This window comes from Vanessa cardui, chromosome 5 (assembly GCF_905220365.1).
Source record: "Vanessa cardui chromosome 5, ilVanCard2.1, whole genome shotgun sequence".
NCBI lineage: Eukaryota > Metazoa > Arthropoda > Insecta > Lepidoptera > Nymphalidae > Vanessa > Vanessa cardui.
Genome location: NC_061127.1, coordinates 5,290,569 through 5,313,588, shown reverse-complemented (window position 1 = coordinate 5,313,588; position 23,020 = coordinate 5,290,569). Strand labels below are relative to the sequence as shown.

Genomic DNA, 23,020 nt, shown 5'->3' with positions numbered 1-23,020 from the left:
GCCCTCCTATTCCACGGTCCTCGGAAGGGACCCCCACGAGGGGCGAGCATCACCGTCCGGGGGACGGTGATCAAGGTACAGGCCCAGATGAAGTATCTGGGCCTCATCCTGGACGGTCGATGGAGCTTTGGGCAGCACTTTGTGCACCTCGGCCCGAGGCTCATCAACGCCGCCGCCGCTCTCGGCCGCCTCCTTCCGAATGTGGGGGGGCCGGGATCGCTATGCCGGCGTCTGTACTCCGGCGTAGTGAGGTCGATGGCGCTGTACGGTGCCCCGATCTGGATCGACGCCCTCACCGCTGACAATCGGGCCCTTCTGCGGAAGCCGCAGAGGGTCATAGCGGTGAGAGGCGTCAGAGGGTACCGTACGGTGTCGTGGACTGCGGCGACACTTCTCGCGGGCGATCCGCCCTGGGAGCTCCAGGCAGAGGTGCTCGCGGAGGTGTACCGGTTCCGGGTTGAGGCGAGGAACCGCGGCGTCCGTCCAGGGTCGGCGGAGGTCGGGCGGATCAGGGCTCTAGCCCAGCAAGCCCTGATCGCCCGATGGCAGGAGGACCTGGGGTCACCAACGGCGGGCCTGGCGACAGTGGAGGCGATACGTCCCCACTTGAGTCGTTGGGTCGCGAGGAAGAAGGGCACGCTCACCTTCAGGATGACGCAGGTACTTACCGGGCACGGATGCTTCGGTAAGTACCTGCACGGAATAGCGCGGCGGGAGGTGTCACCCTCCTGCCACGAGTGTGGTGCGCCAGTAGACACGGCGCACCACACCCTGAGTGAGTGTGCCGCGTGGGGGCCTCAGAGGCACTCCTTGGCGGCGTCTATGGGCGGAGACCTCTCGCTGTCGAGCATCGTCAATGAAATGCTCGGCAGCGAGACGTGTTGGTCGGAGATGCGCTCCTTCTGCGAAAGCGTGATGTCGCAGAAGGAAGCTGCGGAGCGGGAGCGGGAAGAGGACGCCGCTGCAGACCCGCTCCGCCGTAGAAGACCGGGGAGGAGGAAGAGGCGCTACGCGCACTTTCTCCTCCCGCCCCAATAGGCGCCGCAGGGACCAGGGGGGTCTCAGTACCCTGGGAACCCCCTCTAGGTATTGGAGGGCCGCATAGGCGGGCCGACCGTCAGGGCGTCACGGTAGCATGCGTAAGCGATCCCGTGGCGCCCTCCGAAAGACGGAGAGGGTACCGCTGGTTTTTTAGTGGGTAAACCCGGTGGACCTGGGCGCACTAGGCGTTCAGGAAACCGGGGAGTCCCACACACCCCCCCACTTTCCATCACGTGGGGGAAGCGCGCAAAGCGTTTTTCCAGCGTAAAAAAAAAAAAAAGAAAGAAAAAAAAAAAAAAAAAGACTATATATATACATTACGGTAAAAACGTTTTGTGACTGTTTATTATTTATTTCAAGCGAAGTCACTATGGAGAGGTATATTACAAACGAAGGTGAATTTGTTTGATATACGATCACATCTTAATCAACCGATCATCATGAAGTGTTGGATACACATTGTCAGCCAATAACATTAAAGGATATGGGTAATGCATAATCTCTATCCTTATCCCTAGCAATACTTCAAATATTAAACATGAAAGTTATCTAGTAAGTAACCTTTAAAATTTAGAATTGTGTAACTACAAATCGAACACTGCATATAAATTAATAAAAGCAAGGTTCGTATGATAAATTATTGAATTATACTAAACTTGCCAAAGTAAATTGCTTAGACATTTAATAAAATAGAAACGACTCGTGTTTCATTTGCTTTGCAAATTTAAGTATGTTAGTCCAAGCAGGTAATTATTATTAACGAACTACCTCGATGTCACATATTCTGATATTTATTGAAATACCTACGAGGAATAAATAATTTAATCATTCAGCATTTGTTTGGCGTTGTGTACATCGCGGGTTTCAGCACTACTCGTTGCTATTTCAATATCTACAAAATTATCTTGATTTGAATTCTAATTTCAAATATGAGTATAACATTTAGTATTTTTTTTTTTCGTTATATTTTTCTTTCCGTATTTAAAATCCCTTTCTCAGCGGGCTTCAATGAAGTCAAAAACAACGATCACAATGATACATCAATTAACACAGTATTTGTTTTTGGTGAAATTATTTTAATAAAACTATGATTGCAAATAAAATCATCCTCCACAAGAGTGCATAACAAATTGCCTTTCCTCAAATTTTTGTTCAATATTAATGTTCAAATAATGAGCCGTCAATTCAATTATATTAGCTGATAAAAGTTTTTGAATTCGGTAGGGAATTATCAGTCGTTATAAATAAATTTATAATTGCTTATTTTAGGATAACAACTAAATTGGCCCTCAAATGACGGAAGGACAAATTACCTGCCCACAAGATAGTTAATGACTAAATTGTTGTGTTCCAACCGGACTGTAGAGGACGGGACGGTAGTAACGTAGATATGTACGAGTATACGCTGCAAAGAACAAAATATTATTTAGGTCAACCCAAACGTATATTGTTAAAAATAAAAATATTGTACCCGTGTCATTAAAACAGTACAATAGTACAGTTTAACATGATTTAATCTGTGCTAAATTATGTCGATACTATCAAAATTAAAAGAAGAATATATTATACTCTCATTTAAAAATCTTTTTTTGCGTTTGTTGATCCATTTATTCACAAATATGACATTATATACCCTATAACTTAAGAAAAGCAACTTATGTTTAATGGGAAAACCGCGCGAATAAACTAGTTGCTTTAAAAATATTAAACGTTATCAAATTCGATGATCACGACGATTACGCGACATTATGTAAGCTTTACTTGCTTAAAAATTGTATAGCAATTTTTTTGTAAAACGGCTTAATCCATTTTCTGGCAGCCATTAAATATCACAGGAGAAGTATGATGTAGACATGCAAACCCAAAAAGCGATGCAGTTAAGTATATCTAATTCATTTATAATAAATTTAGCATATTGTATAACAGCACTCTATCAAAATTAATTTTTAATATTTTATTATTTAACACGTATGCATGTATGTTTTTAACACGTCAGTATTGACTGTTTCTAAAAACGTATGTGTTAAGTGTGTTACTTCATGAATGTAAAATCGATGCCATCGGAGCGAATTTAAAGTCAAAATTTTGCTAAATCCTTTTTTTTACATAAAATTAAATAATAATATGGAAGTTAACTCCAAATTTAAAGTAAAAAGGCAAGCGGAACATAGTGAAGCAACAAAAGCTAATACAAAATCAACAGTCAATACAAATTCCCTGTAGTGCGAAACGAGACGTCTTTTTACTTTATAAGTGCTGTCACTTTAATAGGCTATTTGACTGGTTTTTAAAATCCATTTTATATTATTTAATAGATGTTAAGGAACCCAGTAAAAGTTGATTTTTTATTTCTAGTACATATTTGCCGAAAAATATCATATGAAAAATTCCATATTTATATAACGCGCGAAAACGCTACTTGAACAATATGGCGCTGCAATGGGGTCGGTGACGTCACTTTGCTGTATTTTAAACTGTGGCACATATAGTAGAAAAGCAAGGTTTACAAGAAAATGTCTTCATCATAAGCCCGGCCAATAAGGAGCGTTTTGTGTCACGTGACAAACGTTTGAAAATTTGCATTTTTATTTATTGATTTTTGAATAAATTAAGTATAAACTCATAATATACACTGATTACAATAATTTACAATTTATTTTTCGCATTGTCAAATAGCCTATTATTAATGACTGAGTCAGTTAATTAAAGAAAGTTATTTTTTATATACAGTTATGTGCGTATTAAAGCTGTTTCTATTATAATGTACCTAAAATTTCACTATATTTAAAAATAAGTTAAAACAAAAGTGAATAGAATCTAATATAGTGAAAGGAATGTCATCAATTCACTTAACCTATAAATTATCCTATAGAAGATAAAAGCGTTTCTTGGTCTTATCCCACGTGCGGAGTCAATGTGAGAAATTAAACCACTCAGCCATCTCTTAAACGGTCTAAGAAATTTAAATGAAATGTATTGAATAAACGGCGGAAATGAGGTTCTTTCAGCTTAGCTTATTCCCCACTCTTGACTGACTGATTCAGTCCAAGTATACTTTTTAACCTCGCTTCTTTCATTTATTTTTAAACGCTTCCAGTCAAGAAATAAAGTTTCGAGCTATTCATCTGGACCAGAAAAATCGATATTAAATTGTTTAAAAGCAATTAAGGAGCTACAGTTAATTTCAAATTATTATGATATAATGTAAACAAAAGCGCTGCAAATGTAATATATCTTTATTTGATCTAAATTGTCACCCAAAGGCATTCAGCTCAATTTAATAAGGAATATTTATATATTATTAATAAACTTCGATTACTTATAGCGAGAACCACATAATCATCAGTCAAAAGTATATTTTGTTTGAAGGAACACAGTTATTTAATAAACTGCCTAACGTAATTCAAGAATATGAGGATATTACCAAACTAAAATAGCATTTTCCATTATAAAATTGTCTTTTGTCTTTTTTCCATAAATATTCTATTCTTTATATCTAAACTTTATTAATTTTAAATTCTTCAATAACATATTGACAATTGTGATAGTAAAAAAATCCCACCTTGGTGTAAAGTTGACATTGACAGTTTCACAATGGGTTACACGTAATTAGGTGACGGCGGGTCGTTGGGTGACTGGTAACAGAATCAAAGTCAAATCTTTTAACAGAAAAAAAGAACCTTCATTTAATGGTATGTTAATAAAAATATACTCCTACGAGCATTAGGATGTTAATATGTATGTCATAGCATATATCTAATAAAAGATAATATACTAGATAAATTATTATGTTCAATTTAATCTAGGTTGTACGATTTTTATGATAGTAATTATACAAAAAATACTGCACCTAAACTTAAGATAACATTCGCATATTTAAATTTAAAATGTGTTTGTAATTTACATATAATTAGACCATTGCAGACAAAGTTAAAATTATAGTTTATAAAACCAAAATTGTATGTTATCTCAAATGAGTATTAAATTCAGTCTAAAAATATACGAAACTATAGTGTGTATCAAATACAATAAACAAGACTAAGGAATTAAATTTATATCATTGATATCTAAATCGTGTATCTACAAGTGTGTCAGACGTTTAATAAGCCATGCAGTAGACGCCGGCCGCGCTGCATACAAATAACAGTCACTTCCAGTTTCACGGATGTAACCATGTAAAACGGCGATCTTTATCAATGTCACGCTAAGGGAATTTAGAGAAAACACCCAAAATGAGATCGTGCAATTTAAATTCACAGAATTATTCGGTATAACATTGTTGTGAATAGCTGCGAGTATGTGTCACGGCGGACAGGCGCACTATGACGATTGCTATCGTATTCCATATGCGTTGTTTACTTTCTTTCTTAAGCTACGATCTTTGATTTCGGAATGTAGAATCAAATTGCTTTTAGCAATTTTCTAAAAATAATCTCACGCTGATTCAATTTGTTTTTGATAATAACACCGTATCTCACACAAAACCAATGTCATTGTATACGTATTTGACAAATATATTTTTGAATGTATTTTAATTTTTTATATAGGTACATTCTTATGTACAAGATACAACAAAAATACGTACAATGTATAAAATTAGTACGTGACTGTTTGTTTATTTCCCGACTTAATACGAGTACCGACAGCAAAAATATTGTCTATTCAAACATTCTATTAAACATTTACACCGTACGTGTCCGTAACAAACGTTCGGACTGATCTCACAAATAATTACGTCACTCTAACGAGCATGACATATTCAAAATACTCACATATTACAATGTATTCTTTGTCATGTTCAAATGCTAAATTTTCTTCCAATTCAATAGAATAATAGAATTCTCGATTGCATTACACGCATCTTTACTTTTTGTAATATTTATGTAACAATAGTTTTTATTGTAAACTGTTAAAGACCGGAACATTTCAATCCTTTATTTTAATGCAAATTATCAGTATCGAAAACATTTTAATAAAATATAAACAATTATTTTAACAATTGCGATTATATGTGAAAATGTAAATAACTTATTGTTCGATAACTATTTAAATAAAAAATAAAAACATGTTTCGGATCTTGGTAATGTTCTGTTTTTAGAACTATTATTTTTATTCTGTTTAATTGTTCCGCCTGCCTCTCAACTCTTTTTGTTTCTTAACGTTTTCTCATTTCTGATACGAACCGCTAATGTCCCAAATACCCTGCCAACTTTCGTATTCTCCACCATACTTTTACTTGGTGGTAGGGATTTGTACAAGCCCGCCTGGGTAGGTACCACCCACTCATCAGATATTCTACCGCTAAACAACAGTACACAGTATTGTTGTGTTCCGGTTTGAAGGGTGAGTGAGCCAGTGTAACTACAGGCACAAGGGACATAGCATCTTAGTTCCCAAGTTTGGTGGCGCATTGACGATATAAGGAATAGTTATCATTTCGTACAGTGTCATTGTCTAGGGGTGATGGTGACCACTTACCATCAGGTGGCCCATATGCTCGTCCGCCAATCTATTCTATAAAAACGAACACAATATGGGTATCTTCAAGTCTAGAATAAGCATCTTCTAGCCTCTAGGCAAGCGCAGCCTTAGACTGTATTTTCATTTTCCATTAGGTGTAATAACACTCAAGGGCTAGCTTATATTTAAAAAAAGTACATTTATTTGCAAAACATTAAAATAGAAAACACATACGGACCATGGGTGTTCGTTAAGTATTCTAAAGTCAAAGGCAATGTATTGTTATATTTACAACAATGTATAAAATAAAAATAAACTTATGTCTGCAAATATTATAAATGCGAAAGTAACTCTGTTAAGAGTTACCTCGTAACGCTTAAACCGCTGAATAAATTTTGATGAAATTTGGTGTAGAAATAGTATGTATTTTAAATTCCCCGGGTACAAACTACTGTTTGGATTCACCCCTTGAAGTAAATTGAAGGGTTTGGGTGCTGTAAGTTTTATGAATTTCGGAGGCTGAAAGTTGCAGGTTCAGCTAACTTGGTTAAAATATACGAAAAATACTCGAACATGAAACTAGCGACCCGCCCTACAAATGAAAATTATAAATAAAACAGGAGTATAGTAGATTAATACCAGTGATTTTTTTTATTCGGGTCATTAATTTTGTTACATTACACACAAACAAATTTCAAACATTTATAATATTAGCACAGAATATATAGTCTTAGTTATTTGTACTAATATTATCTACACATAGTTAATATTAGTTAAAATGACTAAGGCCACGATTCTGGTTTTTTTCCAAGATATATATTAAACATTTTAATTGTTATTTACATTGTTGATTCAGTTGGTGACAATTTGAATTGGCCGTAAGAAATTAGTCACAAGTATCCAGTACTGCGCAACCAGGCACATATTATATTTTGGAAAAATATTATTGTGTATACGAGAACATATGTTATATGTACATAAATAGTCATTTATCGTCACCTTACTATATTATACGCTCGATTCTTCTATTTCTGTTCGGAAAATTATTTTAACGTACTCCGTGATAGGGCTGCGCCAACACGTCTGCATAAGTTATAAACAACACTCCTTACATTGGCAGTGATTAATATTTTTACCCATAACCCTACATGAAATGAAAAAGATAAATTTTATGTATTTAATAATAGTAGAAATACCAAATACGCTCTATGTGGTCTTATCAATATTTGCATTATATCTTGAGATAACTAATTCTTAATTCGTTTGAGTGTTGTCACCTTTATTTTTGTTAACGACAATGAAAATCATAGTCATCATTATTACATAGTATAAAACAAAGTCGCTTACCGCTGTCTGTCCCAATGTATAATCAGATCTTTCAAATTACTCAACAGATTTTGATGCGAGTTATTTAATAGATAGAACGATTGGAGAGGAAGTTTTTTGTACATGATGTACGGTCAAGATACTAAAGAACCAAGAGAAAATCTGTAGTTTATTTAGTATCAGCATTGACCCGTGCGAAGCCGGGGCGGGTCGCTAGTCATTTATATAGTTATATTATTTATATTCAATATCATTATAGATATCATCGGTGGTGCAAGATGAGCAATCGAGTGTCAAGGGATGAAAAAAAAACTTTATTACAATGCAATCTTAAAACAAAATAGTTAAGTAAGACAGAAAGTTTGGAGTTAAATGAAGTCAGATCAGAAGATCAGTGGAGGCGTGGAGTGTGAACCTTCCGTTCATGACCATGACAGCTATAACTTCTCGATAACAGATAAAATAAAAAATCGTTTAATAACACATACGCTACACGTAAATTTCTGTGCTCGACTGCTTGATATATCACTGGAGTCATTTGTCGGGTTTTAATAGAATTCAATATAATTATAAACATACTAGACGGTTATAGGTACTAAATATACCTCAGGGAATTTATTCTGGAAAAACAAAATTCTATTAGCAAATATAATCTCTACCTCCATAATATTCAACATCCATGTTACCACGGAATAAACAAGCAATACAAAGCATTAAAAGTTGACTATATACCTGAATGTAAATAAGAAAGTACATAGTGTGTTTATTATCGTTATATCTATATATTATAAATGTGAAAGTACCTCTGTCGGTCTGTCGATCTTTCACGACCAAACCGCTGAACCGAATTTGTTGAAATTTGGTATGAAACAAACTGGAACTCCAGGAAAAGACATAGACATCTTGCCTAACACATAACAACCAATACTCTAAAACGCGAGCGAAGCCGCGGGCAATAACTAGTATATAAATAATTTTAGTTGCTGTAATTAATTTTTCTATGCGACTTTAACATAACGTGATCACATGGCATTCCTAGAAGCCATAGAAAATATTAAACGGTATGAATGTCATGGGAGAGAGGAAGATATATTTAATATTAACAGGAGTAAGTGAAACAAACATATATGTTTCAATCAACACAGAACACGTGATTACAAACGCGACTATCACGTATCGGTTATAAATATCTTTCAAATCTGGTTTCGTTGGCGAGATATTTTAAACCCATATTGACAGATACGCCTTCCTATTCCGCAAACGTTTCAAATTACCTTCATTATGTCAGAACTGCATATATCAACACAATATAAAAAACCTACTTGAAAATTATTTTCATATAAAAGGAGTATAAAATAAATAAGAGATTTAAGCATTTCTTATGTTATTTCCATATCTTGTTCAATCATTTTCCATTGTTAATATTTTAACTGTAGTCGTTGGAGACGGTGGTCTCTGAAAAGAAATTTTAGTGAAAAGAATTGCCAAAAAATACACAAGATAAATCAAATTTACAATTATTGTTCTTTAGTCCTGAATAATACAATAATTCAGGTATTATGGGCATGAAAGTACCTAATTTATTTTCGATTTTCTTTTGACCGTATCTTTTCGGTATAGATTTCAAACCAATGGTAGCTCTTCGTTTAATTTTCCTAAAATGTCGTTTTTATTATCCTGATTGGAAACTACTCCAATAAAGTATTATGTTCACTTAATTTTATACGATGGTGATTGTGAGGAATAGGTTAATGTTCGCTTCGTTGTAACTTTCTTTACAACGCCAAACTTTATTATTACCTTTAATAGTAGCAAAGATGGTCAGGGCAAATTTAATTTTAATAGTTCTGTTGCAAGAACTAGAGTGCAATTGATTAACAGCGTGAAACTAAGTAGTTATTATAATAAAAATATAGATAATAAAAAAATTAAGATTATGTTGGTGGATTTTTATACAGGATATAACTATTGCAGCATAAAAACTGCAGCCTGTAAATTTCCCACTGCTGGGCTAAGGCCTCCTCTCCCTTTGAGGAGGAGGTTCGGAACATATTCCACCACGCTGTTCCAATGCAAGTTGATGGAATACACATGTGGCAGAATTCCTATTCAGTTAGACACATACAGGTTTCCTCACGATGTTTTCCTTCACCGCCGAGCACGAGATGAATTATAAACACAAATTAGGCATGAATTAATTTATAATTCATATAAAATATATTTATAATTCATAAAATAATTATAAATACTCCAATAATTGTCGAATCTTCTCAAATTTATTTTGAGAATAGCACCATAGCACTGAAACATCTCTATTCAAAAATGAGAACTTAAGTAGAAAAAAATGTTTCAATTTAATCAATATAAATGTATAAAAAGAGGTAGAAAAGAAAACTAATTAGTTTCTTGTATGTCCTTCTCCGAGGAATCTACATTCCAAGCTGTGCGGTGGCTTCATAAATTAATTAAAAAAGGCTACGTGATTAAAAAGTATTTATATTTTGATCCGAAAATCTATATTATTAATATTATAAATGTGGAAGTAATTTTGTCTGTCTGTCTGTCGCCTTTCACGACCAAACCGCTGAACTGAATTTGAAATATTGTATGAAGCAAACTTGAACTTCAAGAAAGGACATAGGCTTCATTGTTGCCTGACACGTGGCAACCAATCATCCTAACGCGAAAACGCGAGCGAAGCCGCGGGCGACTACTAGTAGCCTATATAACATTCGATTAATATAGTTACAGTAAGACACAAATTAGATGGAATCATCGGAAAATCCAATGGAATGAAAATAAAACCGATTACTGCCGATTTACACAACCAATAGAAATAGCTCCCTATCGCGCCATTCGACGCTATTCGTCACTATAGATTCACGCGTCAGAGAAAGCAAGTGCATGTAAATTTACGCGTCAAATTGACGAATATATTAGGTCATATGATATTACAAGTTATTACATTTGTGCAAAGATCATATTCGCGTGAGAAATAAACATTGATAATTTGGGATAGCCTACTTAATTCGGATGTGATCGGTTTTACGAATTTTGCCGATGCGACAAGTTGTGTCGTACTATACATATTTTATTTTATTTATTGTATTTTATACACGTAATACGAAAGACATTATGATGACTCGCGTTATATACAATAATAGTATTATAAACCTTTCTACACATAGTTTACATATTGATAAACACGTGCCTAAACTGAGATAGGTATTAATTTATGTGAATTGGCCTTAATCCAATGCGTTTGGAGGTGTTGACCTAGAACTACATTTATAAACGGAATAATTCGGGCATTACCTCCGGCATGTAAACAACAATTAATATATAGTAATAAGACGGAATGTTATCAAAATATATTACAAATTTATAATTAGTTTTATATTTAATTAGTAAATTGCTCAATAGACGAACCTTGTCTCTCTAAATTATAGCATAGATAAAGATTTCATAGGTATATTTTATTCGTAGTTTCTTCTTCATTTTATTTTTCTGATCCATATTTTTACTTAAAACAAAGTGAATTATATAGACAACTGGCGTCGATTAGATAAATTTAAGTAGTGTCGGTGAATTAAAGTTTATTTTCGCTGAATAAATAAAAATCTATCCAGTATTCCAGATACAAAAGATACAGGCATGAATTTTATTTGTAAGTACTCAATTTGTTTTTTGTTTCGTGGTTAAAATAACATCGTGAGGAATTCGGTATCAGAAAAACTTTTTATATTTACGCTCTTGTGAAACATATTGATAAGATTTTTTTATCTAACTAGTACATTCTTAAATACTTCAGTCATTATTTACCTAAAGTAGTAGTTGATCTCGTACTCACTTCCTGTAGGGTTCGTATACATCACGAAAGGCATAGTTTTTATTGTTATAGTATAGGCGGCAAACGCGCAGGAGCCTCTTCTGATGGTAAGTTACCACTGTCCATAGACATCTGAAACACCCGTGAAGGCTTGGCTGGCCCCTAAGAAGTATGTAGGCTTTTTCTTGAAAGTCCCCAAGTCGAGTCGGTTCGAAAAAATCTCCGAGGGAATAAGGTGTTTTGACAAATTAGAACTGTGAGGCAGGAGATGCCTTAATGACCATGCTGTTGCTTATTTTTGAATATCTTGGTAGTTTGGATGAACTTTCAAATACTGATGTGATTTCCAAAGTTGTAATTTAGCAGCCAGGAGTAATGAAAGGTACTTAACGAGGTACGAAACATAAAACCAAGTATTTCGATATTAGCTGTGACAGCAATATGAATGTGCTCAAATCGCGGAGATAAAACAAATGGTGACATTTTAGCGGTTATAGCTCATACCTGTGAATTTTTGGGGTTTAATTAGAACCGCTCCCAGTCTGAGACTTGTTCAAGAAAGACTCAATAATAGTATGACCAGTGTATAAGGTGTCTATGAAACTGTCGCCTGCATAGCACTGAAGGTTAGTGATTTGCAAAAAATCATTGATGTGCAGAAGCAACAGTAGGTGATAGTGGTGGGCGCACCGCCGACCACGACCACCTAAATTTTAAATCTATTGATCATTAGATGGTTTTGAATATGTATATGTTATTGGTAGTAATCCTAATTAGAGGTATTTTGTTTATATATTTTCCCAAAAATATTAAAAAAAATGGTTTAAAGTTTTAAGTAAACTACTCTACTAACTCGTTTTAGACAACTCAACGGATTTGGATAAGATTCAAATTCGTTGAAGTTCGAGAAGAAAGCGTTTTGAGAAAGAGCTATGGTGTTTAAATATTTCCGTTACTTTTTACGCACACTTACGTGGCTAATCACACCACACGAATTACATCAAAATAATGTATTAGACAATTGTAAGGCAAACAGTAAAGCCCATGTCAGCAAAGTCATAATATGTAACTATTTTTATCTATTACAGATTAATAAAAACTATTGGTTTATGCTTAGTCATGTTTCCAATCAATTATTTATCCTTAGACGTTTAGTATAGATAAAATTTGTCCATTACATTATATAATTCAAGTGAATATTTTATAGATTTAGCCGATTGTATAAAATAAAAAAGTGTTGCTATGAACTGGCTGTAACATTAAAATTTTGACCATAGATGTTAAAATTACCCCAAATATGAATATATAAACCTTAATCAAATTTTGATATATTTTTTACAATAAAATTACTTCCTACTTATATAAAATAACTATATCCACTTAATGTTTTTCATGTTAAATGCACTTCTGATTTTCTTTATTAATAAATTACACGCGTGCGAAGCCGCGGCGGGTAAACTACAATTTATTACAGACAAATAATAAAATGGGTTCTAGCTTCACAAAATGCGGTTTTAAATCACCTATCATATGATTCAGATTCAAACAATAATACAATTAAGCTTACATTGTTCAATTAATTGGATACGACATAATCATATCAAACGACAATTGTAATGAATTGATGTGCAATTAAATGAGAAATATATCATATGATATTTGGCATGCGTGGCTACAGGTGTCAGCGCCCTGTCGACGATGTTCATGTATTGTGACGACCATAAACAATGTTATATTTTAATAAACCATCTGATTTCTCATTCGGTATATTTTGCAATATTTATATGTATATATAATCAGTTTCATGGTGTTGGTTGTCATGTATTAGGCAAAAAAGCCTATGTCCTTTCTTGGAAGTTGGGTTCAGCGCTTAAGAGTGATAGACAGACGACAAAGTTACTTTCGCATTTATAATAATAAAATATACATCTATGGTCTAGGTAAGTTCATTCCTTTCATAATGTAGTTATTTCTCCTATACTTTTAGCGCAGTTAGGAATTACCATTCCTAACATCGCCAAACACCAAGTAAATTTTAATCTCTACAAATTTAGATATAGCACACAATGAAATCGAGTGTTGATTCATTCAAATAAGAAACATGAGAAAAAACGCAATTAATCGCATGCTGAGTTAATCGAATATTTAGATCACGCGACGAAAATTGTGGTCGTAAATAAAAAGGTGCTTTTTTATATCTCCGTGTCAATATTACAAACAAAGAATATTATTATAAACCAATACAAACAGGTAATAAATAATTAAATTGATTAAAAATACTATAATGTCGTATGCATAGACTGTTTGGATTTTTTCGTCCCACACTCCAAGCAAACATATTCAAAACGTCACGTGCGATCATTAGTATGAAACAAAAGCCATCGCAAACAAAATGGTTGTTGATAGATATCAATTTGTACCAACTGTATATTTTCACTCGAAAATAATATTTGTTTATCTTTTGCTTCATTATTAATTCATTGGAATTTAAAAAATCTTTTCAAGACTCCATTTTTTTATATTATATTGAATACGCATGTACAACCTCTTTAAAACATATATTTTATATTAAATGACAAATTATTTATACATAAAAATCATGTAGATATAAAATAATACAAGAATCAATCGTAAAGTTTTTTTCTGTTACACATATATTTACGCAATAACGCGTTTATTGATGAAAATAAAAATGAAATTGTAAAAATAAAAATATAGCTTTTTGTATGAGCTATAAATTTTACAGTTTTATGTGTCACCGTGAAATCTGAGTTTACACGGTCGATGGCCAAGAAATAATACGCTGCATGAATATGATTAGTTTCGATAAAATAGGTTTACGAGGGAAGTTAATTACCGATTTATAAGTCCTCAGCGCTATTTTAATTTGTACATACAACATTCTTTTTAGTTTTTTAACTGGCTTTAGATAAATAAAAGCTCGTTTCGACGTATGTTTTGAGTAGGCGACATTTGTAAACGTAGAGTCTGCAATATTTCTTTATTGACAATCGATTTTTATTTAATTTCACATAAGTTTACCTACATATGATATTTCTGCAGTAAATTAAAGTAACAGCCTGTACATTTCCCACTGCTGAGGTAAGGTCTCCTCTTCCAGAGGGTATGCAACATATTCTACCACGCTGTTCCAATGCGGGTTGGTGAAATACACATGTGGCAGAATTTCGATGAAATTTGAAACATGCAAGTTTCCTCACGATGTTTTCCTTCACCACCGAGCACGAGATGAATTATAAACACAAATTAAGCACATATATATATTGATGCTTGCCTAGGTTTGAACCCGAAATCATCGGTTAAGATCGCGTGTTCTAACCACTGGTCCATCTCAGCTATGATATTTCTGCAGTATTATGGAAATGTTCTAGTATATTGGATAGTAGCTTCTTGTATAAATAAATGATTATTCTTATGTCACATTGTTTTTTTTTTCAATAAGGTATCTATAATTTTTTATAGTTTTCATTCAGTTATTTTGAAGAATAAATCGTTTCTTAACATTCGTTTACGGCGTTCCGTTTACGTCCTTCGTAAAGACGTTGTCTGACCATAATAAGTTAGATGATAGCGTCCAAGTTCCGATATATAATGAAAACGATAAAACATTTTAGTGCGTGTACATTATTATTTTACACGTACCATATTTTTATAGACACATCTCGTTTAACTACCCGTTATATTAGCTCTTTTGATTGTTATATTTGTATACGTCGTAAGTTTTTGACAATGTCCAAGTACATTGCGTCTATATATTTATATTATATATACATAGCAATACCTAGACCCGGCTCTTTCAAATAGCAAAAAAAATAACAAAAAAAATAACTTTACTCTTTTATACTGTTCTCATATCGTACATTAAACTTTGTTGAAACACTGTTTATTGATTATAACCGCATTAATATCCGTTACGTACTTTAAAAGATCTAATCGTTAATACGGACGGAAGCGACTTTGTTTCATACTATGTAGATAAAATAGACGTTGATAGTATCTGTTTAAGATTAAAACTTCTACTTGGACTTAATACTTTTTGGTCTATAACCATCAAAGCCCAAACATATCCACATGTATTTTTTCATAACAATACTTTTATTTACAGACACACTCTTTGACGTGAGTCGTCGCTAGATGTCTTTGCTGAATATCAAGTTTTGTACCGCTCAAGCAATCGCCGTGATAGTTTGTATATTATATATGTAGAGGCAAGACTGCCTCGATTTTACTAGTATTAAATTAACTTTAATATTTAAAGAACTGAAATTTTATTTTTGTTAATATACAACTACATATCCAATGAAACAATAATAAACACTCAGTAAATAACAATATAAATAAAATAATTTATATCAAAATATGTAATTTAATATTGCATTCATTCTTGACATTTTTTTATCATATTAAAATAAATAAAACTTGTTTTTGTGAATTGTGAGCTCATTAATTCTTTATTAATTATTAAGTGAACATTTATTGTTTGGTAATTGTTAATAATAAATTACAACATATATCGTTAATTTATGTTTAATAGTAGTTTCAGAGAAATAATTAGTAATGAAAATATATGTTAAATCAGGTAGAAAGAGCTATAATAATCAGTCTTACACATAAAATTATCTCCTCTGTACCTGTTAAGGTAGTAATATTAAAATACGATATTATATTATACGTAACTAGGAATGATGGACGTAATTAACTAATCCTATCAACTATTCAATTCTGTTGAATCAGTAACCACTCATCATAACATTCATTCATTCACTCAATCACAAAATTTTATTCTACCGTTGAAGAAGATTACTCGGAATTATCGTATTGCAGTATAATATTATGGGCACAAATAGTGATGTAAGTGGTAACTTATTACGCGTTCGATGTCCCCAAAATAGTTCTTTTAAGAGAATTGAAACTTAAAACGAGACAAACAAACTTACTTTCACCTATAATACAAAGTATATTAATAATATACAAGTTATTGCGTGTTGATGCTCACATTTGCACGCTCGTTGTTAACGCATAGGAAGCGGAAAATCTACAGCACGCGATTATGTGCTAGGGCTATATTAGCTTATTAAATATTGCTCAAAATAATTTTGATAGAAAATTAAAGTTTACTATTAATAATTAAAAAAAAAACATATTCAATGTGCCGTCTGAAATATTTATCTATATAATATTCCATAAGTTTTATTAAATTAAAATACCTATCAGCTGTGTCAGCATTTGAGTTAATAAAATTGTTGAACAAAAATTAAGTTTTATAATTTATTATTTATTATTTTATATTTATATTATTACATTTAAATATTGTCCTATTTTTAATATTTCGTTAATGACAACCCTATGTTACTCGCTTGCTTACATTTTCGATTGGCGGTAAATTGACTTATGTTTGTGATAGAAAGATAAAACGTTAGAATTTTTTAATTATATCAATTTTAAGAACGTTATATTATTGAAATCTATTATATTGAAGATTTGGCATTTGAACCTGGACATTTCAGACTGTGGCATCTTTAACAATGTTTACGATTTCAGAGAGGATTCTTCAGTAATATCTATATACGATATATTGTAACTTTTAAAATTTCCCAAAAAGGGTTAACATAGTTAAGAGTACGTAGATTTATATCAATGTAGTAGGAAAGAGAATTGGTCTGGACGTTTTCGCTGACAACATTGGCAAAACTATTATAGACATACCAAAACTTTGTTTCGGGAAACTGTCGGTCGAAGAGTATACGGTTGTCTGTTTTTGTTTCAGACGGGCCGTATGAATATGGAGAGATCTTAATATTAGTAGGTACTAATTAATTACTCGAAACCAACCCTTTAAAGAAAAACTTTGCTGAAAATACATTACTAAAAAAATTTATATCATTCAATAACAAATTATATAGATGATAAAAAAAGCGTGAAGCTAATACTTGTTCATTTCCAGACAAGATATAATACATACATACATAAGTATATTTAACTGATATAACCTTGTACGTTAAATCTGGAAAAAAAGTAACTGATGAGCTTCTTGCCGATTCTTCTCAGTAGAATCCACATTCCCAACCCTTCTTTATTAGAAATAGTCTGTTTGTTGTCGATTTAAAAGCCTACTTGAATAAGGTATATTTTCACTTTGACTTTGATTAAGAGTAAATACCAAGGGGGCCTATTCTTCTTAACCATTTCAAGTTTGCTATGTTATTGTATTTTTACTAAATAGTTATCATATTGTACTACTATTATAACAATTAGAACATAATGTATTTATTACGATTTTATTATTCCTACATGTTTCCGCACACTTGAACTATTGTGCCCTGTGATATACGTATCCAGCAAATTCTCTGTTGAGAATAGTCGCCGTAATCGACTCCGAATTCGACAGAGGACATGATCATCAAATTATTATTATAGAAGCGAGAACTATTAACTCCTCCAATAAGAACCCTTTGCTGTTTACATTTGATATTATCCTTAGAGTTCAAGTTTCACAATCGGAAAGTGGGAAGTGATTTACATAATTAAAATCAAACAAAATAGCTCCTACGTTCCGTTATATAGTTTGGAAATGAAACATAGACCATATTCAAATAGAAGAGTGAGGAATTATTTAACGATTTTAATTTTTTTTTTATGTTATAGGTTTGTGGACGAGCATATGGGCCACCTGATGGTAAGTGGTCACCATCACCCATAGACAATGAAGCTGTAAGAAATATTAACTATTCATTACATCGTCAATGCGCCACCAGCCTTGGGAACTAAGATGCTATGTCCCTTGTGCCTGTAGTTACACTGGCTCAGTCACCCTTCAAACCGGAACACAACAATACTGAGTACTGTTATTTGGCGGTAGAATAAATAAAAATTGTCACTATTTTTAATATTCTCTCATTATTCGATACATGTTTACAAAACGGAGCTGTCGGTCAAGGTTGCACTTACAGTATGAGTATCTGCATCCATCTACTCGCCATCCACTTATTTCTTACGGCTTGCGTAACTTGGTAAATGATGATTGCGCTCGTGATATCCAGTGTATTTATTATACTGACGTTTTATAACACAATTATACTCATTAACTTTTTTCAAACTATTTAATATTTAAATATGTTTAATTATTATTACATTATCTTTCAAAAAATAAGAATATTTTAACGGTGTTATTTTCTTTCTTACTAAATATCAAATAGATAACGCCAAAAGTAGCCTGTCTTTCTTATAAGCTTCAAATTTTACACAGAAGCTCCTTTCTATAAATTACTAATATAAAGGCAAACGTTCATATGAATGGATGTTTGTTGCGCTTTCTCTCAAAAATATACCGAATGATTTTAATGAAACTTTACAATAATATAGCTTATAAATCACAATGATACATAGGCTATAGTTTATGAAGGCATATTGTAAATAGTACCTGGCGACAAACCACTGAAACACTAGTGATGCCACAGGCAAAAACTGTATTAAAATATTGATAAGAATATACGCAAACAGTAGCTAGCATATAAAGCTGTATATCCCGAATTCCAGGTCAGGCGTATAAAACTTAATAGGTTTTTTTCTGTACAGGAATACTCAGTATTAACCTGGAGATAGGAAATTTCCATTGCCTCGTTAGTCCTGCGCATCATCTGTTTCTGGTCACGTGGTATTGTCTTCCCATCCAATTGTGAGGTTAAGAGAGTGTTCACATGATTATATATAGTATACCTCTTTTCTTCCTCCTTCTTTGAAATCATCATTGATGACATATTATTAATATTAGAATATTAATATAACAGCTAAGTTCGTGAGATACACCCATAAAGAGATATGACGTATGAAAATGTTAAGAATAATCATAAATATGTTAATATATTTATTAAAGAACACGTTATACATAGACGTGATAGAAATTTAAGATTCAATACGTCGCTTTTAGTGATGTTTTTCGAATTAATGAGGTAAACCATAAAAATACCTTACAGCGTTCGAAACGAGTCAATTTCAAGTAGAAAACAGTGACGGCGAAGGTACAAGCATTATCGTAGCGCACTCATACGTGTAATCACTAACTTTCCAATGAAACGGTAGGATTATTTGTCTAAGCAATAAACTTAAAAGAATACAGGTAATATTTGCCGACTTAAAAAAATACAGGTATGTAGAATGTTCAACTTGTGTTCATTTACAATGCAATCTTGTGCACGTCATAAATATACCAATGATATAACTTTACCAATTAACTTAAGTTTCAGTTATGTTTTTTGAAGTTTTTTTTTTTTAATTATGAAATAATTTTTCGATTTTATTATTGGAATGAATTCATTTACTTATTTTTATATTGAAAATATTAAAAATCGTTTTAAGTATATATATATATTGCTTAAAATTATTAAAATTTTATATTAATATTAAATGGAAATTCTCAAAACAAGCCGTAACGAGTAAAACATCTTTTCTAGGAATATTATTTGACCTAGCGCACAAACAAAGATGATTGGTTTTTATTCAAAGTATCGATTACCGTCTATTGAAATTGAGTTTATAGATTTTTGATACACTATTATATTAACGATGTAATTCATTTTTGAAACTGAAGACGTATCTATTACAAATTATATTTTTATTATATGTTATAAAGCTTGAGATGGGCCAGTGGTAAGAACGCGTTCATCTTAACCCATGACTTCGGGTTCAATCCCAGCACGCACCACTGCATATGTGGGCTTAATTGTGCTTTTTGTGTAATTCATCTCGTGATCGGCGGTGAAGGAAAACATCGTGAGGAAACCTGCATGTGTCTAATTTCATCGAAATTCTGCCACATGTGCATTCCACCAACCCGCATTGGAACAGCGTGGTGGAATATGTTCCAAACCTTCTCCTCAAAAGAAGAGGAGGCCTTAGCCCAGCAGTGGGAAATTTACATGCTGTTACTTTACAAAGCTGTGACTATTGTACCTAGTGAAGATACAATTAAATTAGTCCGTGAGATTGGAAATTAAGAGAACTGGTAATGAAGATAGGTATTAAAAGGGTGTATTGTATAGCGTGTATTCCCAATAAATGAATGAAAGAAGGAAGAAAATATAATAATAGGCACCTAAGTTATATACCTAGAAAACTAGAGATAAGAAAGATAGGTTGGTATTGTTATAGTATTTTAGTATTTTATTTTATAAGTCGTGTCCGTGAAATTGCGTTATTATTATTTGTTAGTTCATCATCCTCCTGCCCTTATCCCAATATTATTCGGGGTCGGCGCAGCATGTCTTCTCCTTCCATACTTCTCTGTCAGACGTCATCTCACAAGTAACATTCTTTCTAACCATATCCTCTTTCACACAATCTATCCATCGTTGCCTTGGTCGTCCTCTACCTCCATATCCGTTATATATTTGTTAATTATTTAAATAAAAATGTAAACCATGTCAATGACACACACAGTTTGTCCATAAAAATAGTATAATAAAAAAAGGCAATTGTTTTATTATTTGATAAATAAACCAAGATGTATTTCATTCTTTTTTAGTATTCTACTAAAGTTTTCGATTTCATTTTTTGTTGTATACCACAGAATACATTCGTTATGTGTACAATAGTATTTATATGATTTTTTGTTCCATTAATTGCATTGCAATTTTCCGTTGACTCTATAGGTACCAACGGATACGAGGAATTAGATCTCATAAGGCTCTTTTGTTTTTTTTGTTTTATATAAATGTAATAATAAATAATAGGAGAGATGGTATCAATTTACTGCGTTTTATATTACCACGGTTACTTAACCGGGATCATATCGTGAGATCGACCTACAAATCACTTGCACGCTATTGTCGCTTTGTCGTCTCACTGTTAATGAGGATGTGAAAAAAATTTATATTCAATCTTTATGATAGTTTCATATCTACCTATTGTACTTATTTAATCTTGTGTAACAATGAGCAACATCAATCATTGTATTCGCTTTATGTTCAACGTTTTATATAAAATTAGAATTATATTTTTATTTTACCTGCAACAGAAGAAGACTGCTGACCACAGGTTCCTGAAAAAAAAACAAAAACGTGATACTCAAATTTACAAGGCAATAATAGAAATTAAATAATGTACTAAATAATGCGCTTTTATAGCTTTACTTATAAAGTTTGTTTAACGGGTGTGTATTTAAAAATCATTTTACTCTTTTTGTCACAACAGATTTTCATTCGAAAGAAAAAGACGGCAATAATCAACTCCCAAAACAAAAAATACTATGTATTACGAATGTAAACACAAATGTAGCTGCAATATGACAAATAACAATAAATTTCAATAACGAATACTCATAATGTCGATAAATGTGAATAAATACCAGGCATCAAGTAACATTAAAGAGGTCGGGCGGTACCCCATTCGGTCATTAGTGCAAAAACGTCAAATCAAACAGAAACTTCGGCAACTTACAGAACTTCCCCTTAATTGACGAGAGGGTTTGGTTGCTACGTTAAATATTATTTTAAATAAAATAGTAAATTATAAGAAAAAAAAAATGATGCCATTAACTTTTCCAACCGCTGAACAGAAATTCAATCGTCTCGTTTAATTGCGCTCAGAACGTTACAAAATACTTTTTCTGTTTTTTTTTTTTTAATATTCATTTATACCAGAAACTTCTTATTCACTAACATAAATTATGATTACTTATTTGAAATAACTAGGTACATAAAAAACTGCATTGCTGTACCTAAATGATTTTCTATGATTCAAATTTAAAAATCTGTCTCATAATATTTAATTTGCAAAAAAATCTAGGATGAGACAAAAAAAATATGTATTTGATATAATTATATAATTAACAAAATGACCATGTATTGCGTAAATATATATTACCTTAATATTTGTTACGAATATCTAAATAAATAAATGAAGTGTATTGAATTACACTTACTCAAATTTAATTGTCTCACACACCAGCTATTTAAACATACGACTTTGTTGTTTAATTTGATAAGTAATATAATTGTATATACCTATTTGTGACCTTTGTAATTTAGGTATATTAAATACAAAAACATTATATATTAATAAAAAGTTTTAATTTTTATAATTTAATGTTACTAATATCGTATTTATTTACTATTTTTTTAAATTCCTCTACAATAACTGCCCTTAACGGGGGAAAAACATATTAATTTATATAGTTATTTTAGGGGTAAATAGTTTTTAATGCATAAATTTATTAATCAATATACAATATTATATAACAGTTATAATAATATATGGAAATTGATATTATAATATTATATTTGTATTTAAATAAAATTACTACAATTGTATTTTAATATTTTTGCTTAAAAATATTGCTTACATTTT

The 23,020-nt window shown here is 32.4% G+C and overlaps 1 protein-coding gene across 1 annotated transcript in view; it reads right to left on the bottom strand.

Moving 5' to 3' along the window:
- LOC124529655 (extracellular serine/threonine protein CG31145) overlaps positions 1 to 23,020 on the bottom strand; it is an 81,643-nt gene that overhangs the window by 38,308 nt on the left and 20,315 nt on the right. Inside the window, exon 2 of the mRNA XM_047103487.1 lies at positions 21,681 to 21,713. The gene's annotated coding sequence lies outside the window, so the exon portion shown is untranslated. The remainder of the gene's footprint in view (positions 1 to 21,680; positions 21,714 to 23,020) is intronic.